The following is a 12,270-nucleotide window of genomic DNA, read 5'->3' as shown; positions in this document are numbered from 1 at the left end:
TTAATATACCCTTTCTAAGATTCTAGAGACTGTCTTGATCATCCATCTTGAATATCTTTGATTTCTTTGTCTTGAATAAAGCTTTGTGAAACATGTAACCCTTTGGCATCATCAAAACATCAGCTTGATCCTTTGTCTACAATCTCCCCCTTTTTGATGATGACAATCCTGAAATCAAGACAAACCATATACAAGATGATAGCACGTTCACACAGCCCTTACTCCCCCTATCTTTTGGCATGTATGCCTATGCCTAACTTTAATGATTTTAATTGATTTCTAACCCAAGTTCTGTCAAGTTCTCTCCCCCTTTGGCAACATCAAAAAGAACTAAGCAACACAATCAAAATCCAAACAGAGCCAAACATTACACCAAAATAAATCCATACATTGTCATAACCAACCAAAGCAAAGTCCAGAAATATAATAATAGTGCAAGAGTACGATAACTAGAGCAACAAAAAGCCAAATACACGGCGATAAAACAAAGTACTAATAATACTTAATTACTAATAAGACTTAGTCATAATAATAACAATTAAGCTAAGAGGATGATGGATGCGGTGGTGGTGGATCAAAGCAAGTACGGATGAAGGAGACATCTTCTTCAACTTGTGTGAGGCGAATATCCATGCCGGCAAAGCGTGTATCCAATGAGTCGAAACGTTCACCAACATAAGAACTAAGACCTCGTAATTCGGTAAGGACTTCATTCAGGAGTGCTGAATCTTCACGCTGAGGAGGAGGTGAAGGAGTACGCTCATCTTGAGGAGGGAGTGCGTCTTTCTTCAGCCATTGACCATTCTGATCCTTACGGTAACCAAAGGAAGTCACAACACCAACACCAATTGCAAAGGAAAGCTTGACTTGAACAAATGGCTCATCATCAAGCGGAATTTGAAAATGATGCAGAAACAAAGTTATCAACTGTGGATAAGGTAGAGGTGCATTGGCCCGTAATGCCTTATGCATTCGGTACCGAATCAAATGGGCCCAGTCGATCTGACGACCGGTGAGAAAAGCCCACATCAGAATCAAATCCTCCTCAGAGGCTTGTGCTAAATTTGAAGACCGGGGAAGCAAAATTCTAACAATGATATAGTGCATGATGCGATTATCAAAAGTTAATGATCCGGCCAGCAATCTACCGGTCATTTCAGCCTGGTCATTGCAGACCATTCGGCGAGCATCATGACTAGAATAATCAAATTTCCAGTCATCAACAATGGTGCCCTCAAAAGGTGCACCTTGACTGGGTAAATGAGTTAAAGAAAAGAATAATGACTGATCAATGATCATAGGAATACCATGCACCTCAAAGGAAATAATGCCATCCTGAATTTTCAATTTGCAGTAGAAGACCTTTACAAGTTCAAGATAATGTGGCAGTTTTAATGACATGAAATCAACAAGGCCAGAATTTTGAAACACTTGATAGCAATCAAACGTTTCATCATTAAAGAACTCTATGTCTAGGTACTTAGGGTCTAAGATGATCCTAGAAGAAACTTGAGAGAGGTACCATAGACGCTGATCATCGGAAGAAAACAATGTGGATGATCTTGGAGATGATAAAGATGGATGAATAGGTGTTGTGGATGCTTCAGATGGTCCGTGGCGGTGATGGGCAGCAGCAGTGGCGGTGGAGGATGATCCCTTTCTCTTCTTCGATGGCTCTGCCATTTGATGAAGTTATAGTGGATTTTAATTGGTGAAAGTGAAAGAGGTGTGAAAAAGAGGAAGATTGGGCTTTACGGGACGTGATTTGGTGAAGAATTGAGTGAGATACGAAGATTTGAAGTTCTAGGTGTGGAAGAGGCGTGAGGTGAGGCCGTGGCTGCGCAGCAATTCTGATTTCGTGAGTTTTTATAGATGAGGATGAGTTGTAATCGATTACAAGGCTTGGTAATCGATTACAGGAGTAATGAGCCTTCTGGTAATCGATTACAGGATGTTGTAATCGATTACAGGCTGCTTGTTCTTGTGTAATCGATTACAATGGATGATAATCGATTACCAGAACATAACCTAGGCTAGTTTCTTAAAAAAAATATCTATGTCTATGCTAAACACATCTAATATGATTAATCATCACTACTAATGCACTTAAATCAATCATTCAACTATAAAACACATAGGAATACATAAATCCTATCATAATAACAAGAATTTTAACAAAATCAATCAGAGTAACATATAAACAATCAAGCATAAGAGTAAATTAATCAATCAATCCTAAACATTACCTATCCAAATCACTAAGGTCTAAAAGGCCTAATTCTCTTCTTATTGAAAAGAATATATCCTTTGGGAGAGGTTTTGTAAAGATATCAGCAAGCTGATTCTTTGTATCAACAAACTCTAGCAAACAATCTCCCTTTAGAACATGGTCTCTTAGAAAATGGTGCCTAATTTCTATATGTTTCGTTCTAGAATGTTGTACAGGGTTTTTGGATAGATTAATGGCACTAGTGTTATCACACCTAATAGGTATTTGATCAAGAAGGATACCATAATCAGATAATTGTTGCTTCATCCATAAAATTTGTGCACAACAACTGCCGACAGAAATATATTCCGCTTCAGCAGTGGATAAAGCAACACTATTTTGTTTCTTACTATGCCATGAGACAAGAGCAGATCCAATGAATTGAAAAGTTCCACTTGTGATCTTTCTATCAGTTTTAGATCCGGAAAAGTCAGAATCAGAATATCCTATTAAGTTACATGTTGAGTTCTTAGGATACCATAATCCTAAATTGATTGTTCCTAATAGATATCTCATGATTTTCTTTATTGCACTCAAATGTGATTGTTTAGGGTTGGATTGAAACCTAGCACACATGCATACACTAAACATAATATCAGGTCTACTAGCAGATAAATAGAGAAGAGATCCGATCATACCTCGATACTGTTTCATATCTATAGACTGAACGTTCATACCACGCCCTAGGGGCTTGTTTCAAACCATAAAGAGCCTTTTGCAATTTATAAACATGATTTGGTTTATCCAAGATTTCAAAACCTGGGGGTTGTTCAACATATACTTCTTCTTGAATTAAACCATTTAGAAAAGCACTTTTAACATCCATTTGATAGAGCTTAAAATTCATTATGGATGCATATGCTAAGAGCATTCTAATGGCTTCTAATCTTGCAACTGGAGCATATGTTTCTTCATAGTCTATTCCCTCTTCTTGATTATATACCCTTTTGCTACTAACCTAGCCTTATTTCTAATAATTATGCCATGTTCATCTAATTTATTTCTAAAAACCCATTTTGTTCCTATGACAGGATAATTTTCAGGTTTTTCTACTAGTTTCCACACATTGTTTCTTTCAAATTGATTCAGTTCTTCTTGCATGGCAATGATCCAGTTATCATCTACTATGGCTTCTTTTATATTTTTAGGTTCAATCATAGATACAAAAGCCATATTATTGCATAAATCTTTAAGAGAATGTCTAGTTGTTACCCCTTTTGATATATCACCAATAATGTTGTCGAGGGGATGATCTCTTGAGGCTTTCCATTCTCTTGGAAGTTCATTATTTCCTCTAGCCCCATTATCTTGAGAATCCTCATTGCTTCCTTCATCTTTTTCTTTAGAGTAATTTCCATGAATATGTGTATCTTCTAAGGAATCTATTTTTCCAACTCCAAGAATTCTACCTTTGTTGTTGTCACCATAAGTTACATGTCCGCTTTTCTTGGGAGAAATATGTGTGAATTTTGATTCGTCTCCCGTCATATGTTTTGAGCATCTGCTATCTATGTACCACTTTTTCCTCAAGGGTTCCTCTTCATCACTTTCATAACTTTTAGCCATAAGGCAGAGGTTTATTTCTTCATTTTCTGAATCTTCAGAAGATTCCATATTGTTTTCATCCCATGTAATGTATGCTTTCTTCAATTTCTTTTCATTGATATTTTTCTTTTCAGACTTCTCCATCTTTTTCTTGAAGATGGGACAATCAACCCTCAGATGTCCAGGTTGATTGCACTCAAAGCATTTTAGAGTAGAGGATGAAGTTTTTGTCCTTCTTTTAGGTTTAAAATTGGGTCGCATTTGATTTCCTCTGACTCTCAGGAACTTGTTGAATCTTTTTAAAAAAAGACTAATATCTTCATCATTATCCAAGTCAATTGAATCTTCTTTATCACTGTCTTCTTGGATTGCAGATGAGGCTTTAAGAGCGATTCCCTTCTTCTTCTTATCAGTTTCTTCATGCTGATTTAATCTTAGTAATTCCATTTCATGCTCCTGCAATTTTCCAAATAACGTAGCAAGAGACATACTGGACAAATCTTGAGATTCTGTGATGGCTGTTACCTTTGGTTGCCATTCTCTATTAAGACATCTTAAAACTTTATTTACAAGATCTTCATTTTGAAAAGTTTTTTTTAGAGATACAAGATGATTAACTATGTGTGTGAACCTCTTTTGCATGTCTTGTATACTTTCATTTACATTCATCCTAAAAAGTTCATATTCACGAGTTAAAGTGTTTATCCTAGATCTTTTAACATCTGTTGTGCCTTCATGTGTTACTTGTAGTGTATCCCACATATCCTTAGCACTTTTACAATTTGAAACCCTAAAGTATTCATCTATTCCTAGGGCAGATGTAATAATATTTTTGGCCTTTAAATTATATTGTACTAATCTTCTTTCTTCCTCAGTTCAATCTGCTCTAGGTTTTTCTATTGTTGCACTTCTGGCTATTATAGAGGGAACATAAGGTCCTTGTTCTATGGCTTCCCAAATATTTAAATCTATTGCCTCTATAAAGATTTGCATGCGGGTTTTCCAATAGTGGTAACCCACTCCATTAAAGATAGGAGGTTGTCGCAACCTACCCTTCGGCGGGAGGGCGATGCGTGACTCGCGGGATGCGTGTTCCACGAAAGGAATACGCGCGGAGTCGCCACCAACGTTTATTTGAGGAAAACGTCGGAAAAACCGGAAAAGACGCGATCTACGAACTTTTAAGTGAAAGGTTCGGGAGTTGTATTTACGCACGGGGAAGGTATTGGCACCCCACACGTCCGTCCCAAGGGACGACAGCCTTTAATCGAATGTCCAAACATGACTTTGATTTTTATGTTCCCTTTTATGTCCTTATATCCTTTATACCCTTTTTATATTTTTCCTTTTTTGTGGTCGACAAGGGCGTTTCCCTTTGCTCCTACGTATTCCTCAATTTGCGATGAGGAAATCAGACCTACGTAGTTCTTTCGGAACAAAGTGTTTGGTTTAAGTTTGTTTTTTGTCTTTTTTGCAAAATATGTTTTTTATTTGAACAAAAGGTCATTTAAGGTGTTGGACCATTAAACGGTCTTTTGATTTTGAAAGGAGAGAAACGTTAAGGCATTGGACCATTAATGATCTCTTGTTTTTGAAAGGAGAGAAACGTTAAGGCATTTGGACCATTAACGATCTCTTGGGGTGGTCGACAAAAGCGGGGCTTTTGCTCCTACGTATCCTCAATTGCGATGAGGAAATCAGACCTACGTAGTTCTTGCAAAAGCGGTAAAGTCACATGTTGATTTTATGCTTTTGAACGGTCCATGTTAACCGATAAAAGCAAAGAGGACCGTTTAAGGCGTTGGACCTTAAAACGGTTTTTAGTGATTTTTCGGAAAAAAACTTGATTTGTGAGTTCATTTTAGTCTTAGTTTCACTTTGGTTATTAATCAATTCATTCAAGGAAACTTCCAAAGAAAAACGTCCGATTGATTTTTTTTATTATTTTATTCAAAGATATTTTGATTATTTTATTATTATTTTTCAAGATATTTTGATTATTTTATTATTATTTTACTTTTTTTGGTTTAACCGAGGTTATAGCGTGAACGATCGGTTAGATTTCGTTTTAACAGTGATTAAACGAGATTACAACACAAATGATCGGTTGAAATTCATTTTATCATTTATTAGACGAGAAAACGGCTTAAATAAATGGTTAAAGCACGTTAAAAACGGAAGAAAAGAAAACTGAAAGTAAACGAAATTAAAGTGAAAGTACACAAAACAAGAAATGAATTGAAAGTCTCGAATTCGAAAACTTACCCGTTGAAGAACGAAGAACGAACGAAGAACGGATGAAGAACGGTGAAGAACGACGAAGAACGATGAAGAATTTCCACAGAATCGCTTACGGAAGCGTTACGGAAGTACTTCGACTTGATTTTTCTTCACGAAAACGTGTTTTTGCCCAAAATAGCCGAAATGCATACCCAAAGGGGTCTTTAACATTTTGAAACAGCTCCCCCCTCCCCTATTTATAGAAAAAAAGGGAGGTGCTTGCCGCCCAAAGACTTAATGAAGAAGATTTCTAAGCGCACCCGAATTACTAAGTTCACCCCCCTTTTCGTATTTTACGGAAAAGTTACGGAAGCCTTACGGAACTGTTTTCGAATTTGATTTTCATCTTTTTTCTCTTCCCTTTCACCAATGTTAAGTGGAATATGCTTACCCAAGGTTTTCGGAAATTTTACGGAAGTATTACGGAAGCCGCGGAAGCCCCGAAAACCATTTTTCAAAAACGTGGAGGAGCTTGCCGCCCAGTTGCTTTCTCCTTAAGCAACCCAACTTCCAAAATATTCTGGAAGGGCCTAGATTTGAATTGCTATTTACACCCCTATCTTGATAAGTTCACTCCCTTACCTTTTTTGGTGATTCTTTTTTCGTAAAGTTACGGAAACTTACGAATCTCGTAACGATACTTGTTTTCTTTCCGTAATGTTACGGAACCTTGCGGATTACATAATCATCCCCTTTTTGACTTACGGAATGTTACGGAATCTCACTTAATTATGCAACGATGCTTCCATTTGATTTCCGGTGTGTCACGGAAACTTACGGATTGTGCATCAATATTTTTTGGTTTTCCGGCATGTCCTGAAATTTCACAAATTGCCTAATGATGGGTGCCAAGCACCTCACAAGGACCAAAGAAAGGTCGCATGTCATCAAGCAAAGGTCCCCGGACGAAATTAGGGTATGACAGAGGTCTATTTATAGAATTTCCCTCGGGAAATAAGTAGTTTGATGAGGCCATAATTCTTGAAGCTTCTAAACTTTATACAAGAATGAAGCTCTGATACCACTTGTTGGACAAGTGGCCTCAGATATCTTAAGAAGGGGGGGGGGGTTGAATTAAGATATTACAAATTATTTCCCCAATTAAAAATTCTATTTAACTTTCTATTCAAGTTATAAATTCCCTTAATAATGAATTTCTTAAATATTAATTCAAATAGAACAATTTGAATATGAATATAAAACAATAATAAATAAAGGAGTTTAAGGGAAGAGAAAGTGCAAACTCAGATTTATACTGGTTCGGCCACACCCTTGTGCCTACGTCCAGTCCCCAAGCAACCCGCTTGAGAGTTCCACTATCTTGTAAATTCCTTTTACAAGTTCTAAACACACAAGGGCAATCCTTCCTTTGTGTTTAGAATTCTTTCACAACAAGAGACCCTCGGTCTCTTAATCCCTTTTCAGAATAAAGAAGAAGAGAAGAAGAAATCTCTCTTGAAAGAGATAGATTGAACAATTTGAGCACTCAAATAATTCCTTATTGAATCACAAGTGTTTTGGCCAAGGAATTTGTAAGAGGATAAAACAATTTTGCTTTTTAAGAGGATAAGACCTTTTTGTTCTGAAAAACTCTTAGCAAATTCGTGTCTCAAGTCACATATGTATAGGCCTTTGATAGCCATTCAAGAACCACATAAAAAGATGTGACTGCTGAGAATATTTTCTGAAAATCTGCTCTGGTAATCGATTACAGTATTTGTGTAATCGATTACAAGCTTTAAAATTTGAATTAAAACGTTCAATAACTGCTGGTAATCGATTACCATATATGTGTAATCGATTACACAATGCAAATTTTTGAATTCAAATTTTAATAGCTGTTGTAAATCAGTTTTGGCCACTGGTAATCGATTACCAGAGAGTAAATTTATTGTAAAAGACTTTTTAACTTAAATTTCTTGGCCAAACCTTTTGCTACTTCAATTGAAATTCCCTTCCTATTTAATATACCCTTTCTAAGATTCTAGAGACTGTCTTGATCATCCATCTTGAATATCTTTGATTTCTTTGTCTTGAATAAAGCTTTGTGAAACATGTAACCCTTTGGCATCATCAAAACATCAGCTTGATCCTTTGTCTACACAGACGACGTCAAGTCCTATGAAGCACAAACAAGGACATTGAGTCCTATAAAAGACAAAAGACATTGAAGTCTTTGAAATGTAAATGAAGACGTTGTAGTCTTTTGAAAGCGTAAATGACTAAAGACATTGAAGTCTTTTGAAATGTAAATGAAGACATCATCGTCATTTAAAAGTGTAAATGACTGAAGACATTGAAGTCTTTGAAATGTAAGTGAAGACATTGTTTCCTTTGAAAGCGTAAATGATTGAAGACCTTGAAGTCATTTGAAATGTAAATGAAGACATTGTCATCTTTTGAATGCGTAAATTACTGAAGACCTTGAAATGTAAATGAAGACATTGTTGCGTTTGAAAGCGTAAATGACTGAAGACCTTGAAGTCATTTGAAATGTAAATGAAGACATTGTCGTCTTTTGAATGCGTAAATTACTGAAGACATTGAAGTCTTTGAAATGTAAATGAAGACGTTGTAGTCTTTTGAAAGCGTAAATGACTGAAGACATTGAAGTCTTTTGAAATGTAAATGAAGACATCATTGTCATTTAAAAGCGTAAATGATTGAAGACATTGAAGTCTTTGAAATGTAAATGAAGACATTGTTGTCTTTTGAAAGCGCAAATGATTGAAGACATTGAATTCTTTTGAAATGTAAATGAAGACATTATCGTCTTTTGAAAGCGTAAATGACTGAAGACCTTGAAGTCTTTTGAAATGTAAATGAAGACATTGTCGTCTTTTGAAAGCGTAAATGATTGAAGACATTGAAGTCTTTGAAATGTAAATGAAAACATTGTCGTCCTTTGAAAGCTAAATGATTGAAGACATTGAAGTGTTTTGAAATGTAAATGAAGACATTGTCATCTTTTGAAAGCGTAATTTGAAATGTAAATGAAGACATTGTCGTCTTTTGAAAGCGTAAAGGGCTGAAGATATTGAAGTCTTTTGAAATGTAAATGAAGACATTGTTGTCTTTTGAAAGCATAAATGACTGAAGACATTGAAGTCTTTGAAATGTAAATGACAAAGGACTTTGATTCCTATGAAAGAAAAGACAGAGGACTTTGAGTCCTATGAAAGATAAAGTGAGAACTTTGAGTTCCATGAAATCATAAAGCAAAGGACGCTGAGTCCTATGAAACAAGCCAATGGGCACTAGTACCAAAGGGCTCAACCTTATGAGAAACCAAAAGATTGACTCTTTGAGAAGGCCTCTCATCCTAAGGATAGGACATTTAGATTTGGGAAATCGGTATATAAAGATAAATCTATGTACTTATAACCTAACATGAATTTTTGGATGCAGATGCATGCAACCTTCATCTTGAAATGCAGTAAAATGTAAAAGGTTTTGAATCATGAAAATTGTGTAATGCTCATGAAATTCTTTCCTATTTTTGTGATTTTGATTTGATTTTTTTGTGTGGAAAACACAGATTGATTGTCTCTTTCTGAAAGACGTGATAACTCATGAGACCTCATCCTATCTTTTTGCAAATCTCTTTGGGGACTCCCTCAGAGTGTATGTTTAGTTCAATTTAGTCACTTGAAAATTTTGGGTGACGACAATGGAGCCGTTTGACATTTAATCAATCAACCGAAATATTAATCCTAGGGTTTTCCCTTTTCCTTTTTTAAAAACTTCGATATTCTGCACAACAAGAAAACATAAGGCTTTGGGATTGATCGTGCGCCCCATTGAAGGATGGCAATGAATTGTCACACTTTGGTATGTGACCAAGTGAAACTTTCCTGATTTAAGGTCATAGAGTGATGCCAAAGGTCTATCGATCCCACTGAAACTTGATGACATGGGCTGATCATGAAAGAATTTATACAACAAAGGCCACCCTAGGATTCAAAAGGAATCCTAAGGAGTCTGCATGAGCGACTAACATTAAATGTACCCTACTATCACAATTATCTTTGGGCATTTTCCACGAGCTCCTGGTCGAATGAGTTTCCTTCTCAAATGTGCAAGTGCAAAACCTCGAGGATTCTCTCTTCCTTTTTCTTTATATATATTTTTCCAACAATCACAAGCATGTGCGGGTTTCATTCTAGAATCCCAACTTAAAAGCAAAATTAGTCATTCCTTGATCCACATGGGCTTTATTGGGCTTGTAACATGGTTAGGCGTAAGAGAGCTATGCAAGAAAAAATCAAAGAGGCTCAAAGAGTGTTTGAGGGTTATATTGAGTAAGAACCTTCAGAGTCTTGCTTGTTGTCGCAACATGCCCTCTTTGCGGGCGTGCGAGGCGAGACTCACGGGTGCGCTTTCCAAAGGAGGAAAGATGCGCGGAGTCACCACCAACGTTTATTTGTGGAAAACGTCGGAAAATCCAAAGGAAACCGGTCAAAACGAAAATTCTAAGTTCGGGAGTTGTATTTACGTTTGAGGAAGGTATTAGCACTTCTCACGTTTGTCTCAAAGGACAACAACCTATTTTTTAGAATTGTGGAAATTGTGTTACCTTAACTTTTATTTCCTTTTATTTTTTTTGAGGTCGACAAAAGCGGGGCTCTTGCTCCTACGTACCCTCCATCGAAGAGGAATCAGACCTACGTAGTTCTTTTTTAAGGGTGAATCAAGCGATTCTTTTTACTTGGGAGGTGATCATTTTAAGGCGTTGGACCTTAAAAATGATCCATTTACTTGGTAAGGAAAACTGAGATAATAAACTTTCAAATCCTTTTTTAGTGATTTTTTTGTGGACGAGCTTGACTTTGCGGGTTGATTTTAGCCTTAGTTTCACTTTAGTTATTAGTCAATTCAATTAAGAAAGAGAAATCCCAAAGGGAAACGTCCGATTGATTTTTTCGCTTTATTTTACTAAAAGGTATTTTTTGATTATTATATTATTATTTTACTTTTTTTTGTTTCCAACGTGATTACGGCACGACCGAACGGTCGAAACTCATTTTAACAGAAATTAACGGATATTACAAATCAAATGATCGGTGAAAATTTATTTTATTTTTTTATTAGGCGAGAAATGCCTTAAATAAATGACTGAAGCACGTCAAAAACGGGGTACGGAAAGTAAATGAAAATGAGAATAAAAGTATATGAAACAAATGGGGACCACCACGGGTACATAGAATGAATTGAAAAGCTCGGTTTGGGGTACTTACCCGTTGAAGACCGAAGAAAACGAAGAACGAACGATGAATGTCGAAGAACAGTTGAAAATCTTTACGTAATTACCCACAGAAATGTTACGGAAGCGCCTCGGCTTGGATTTTCTTCACGGAAACAATTTTCCTCAGCAATTTCAAGAGAATACGAAGTGCCAAGAAGGCTAAACCCTTTCCTTCTTCATTCCTCCACCTATTTATAGCAAAATAGGGGAGGAGCTTGCCACCCAGCTCGCCCAGGCGAGCCAGGTTGCTTCCTCCAGAAGCAACTGCCTTCTGGAGGAAGGATCTGGAAGGCCCAAGTGGACCAAATTGCTATTTACACCCCTTTTTTTACTAAATACACCCTCTTTGCTTTTTTTTTTTTGTGATTCTTTTCCGTAACGTTACGAAACTTTACGAATTTCGTAACGATACTTATTTTCTTTCCGTAAGGCTATGGAACCTTACGGATCATGTATTTACCCTTTTTTAGCTTTCGAAGAAGTTACGGAAACTCACGGATTGCATAACAATACTTCCTCTTGGTTTCCGCCATATTACGGAATTTCACGGATCGCGTAACCATGCTTTCTTTTGATTTCTGGCGCGTCTCGGGACTTCACATATTGTGCAACAAAGGGTGCTAAGTACTTTGAAGCGGTCAATCAAAGGTTGCATGCCATCAAGCAATAGTCCCCAAACGAAATTAGGGTATGACAGCTGCCCCTCTTTACTTACCTTTTTATCGGAGATAAGAGGAAAGTAAAGATAAAAACACTGCTTTCGTCCGTCTTTGCCCTTTCCGTGATTAGTCTATGACGATTCTCGTCTCTACTTCTTCTTTTTTCTGCACAACACAAAGCAAAATACAAACAACAACAAAAACAACAATAACATAATATACATATATACACATGTTTGGCGAAGGAACCAATTGGGAAAATAACAAAAACC

Source organism: Glycine max, chromosome 18 (genome assembly GCF_000004515.6).
Source record: "Glycine max cultivar Williams 82 chromosome 18, Glycine_max_v4.0, whole genome shotgun sequence".
Taxonomy (NCBI): Eukaryota; Viridiplantae; Streptophyta; class Magnoliopsida; order Fabales; family Fabaceae; genus Glycine; species Glycine max.
This window is presented reverse-complemented; position numbering follows the sequence as displayed.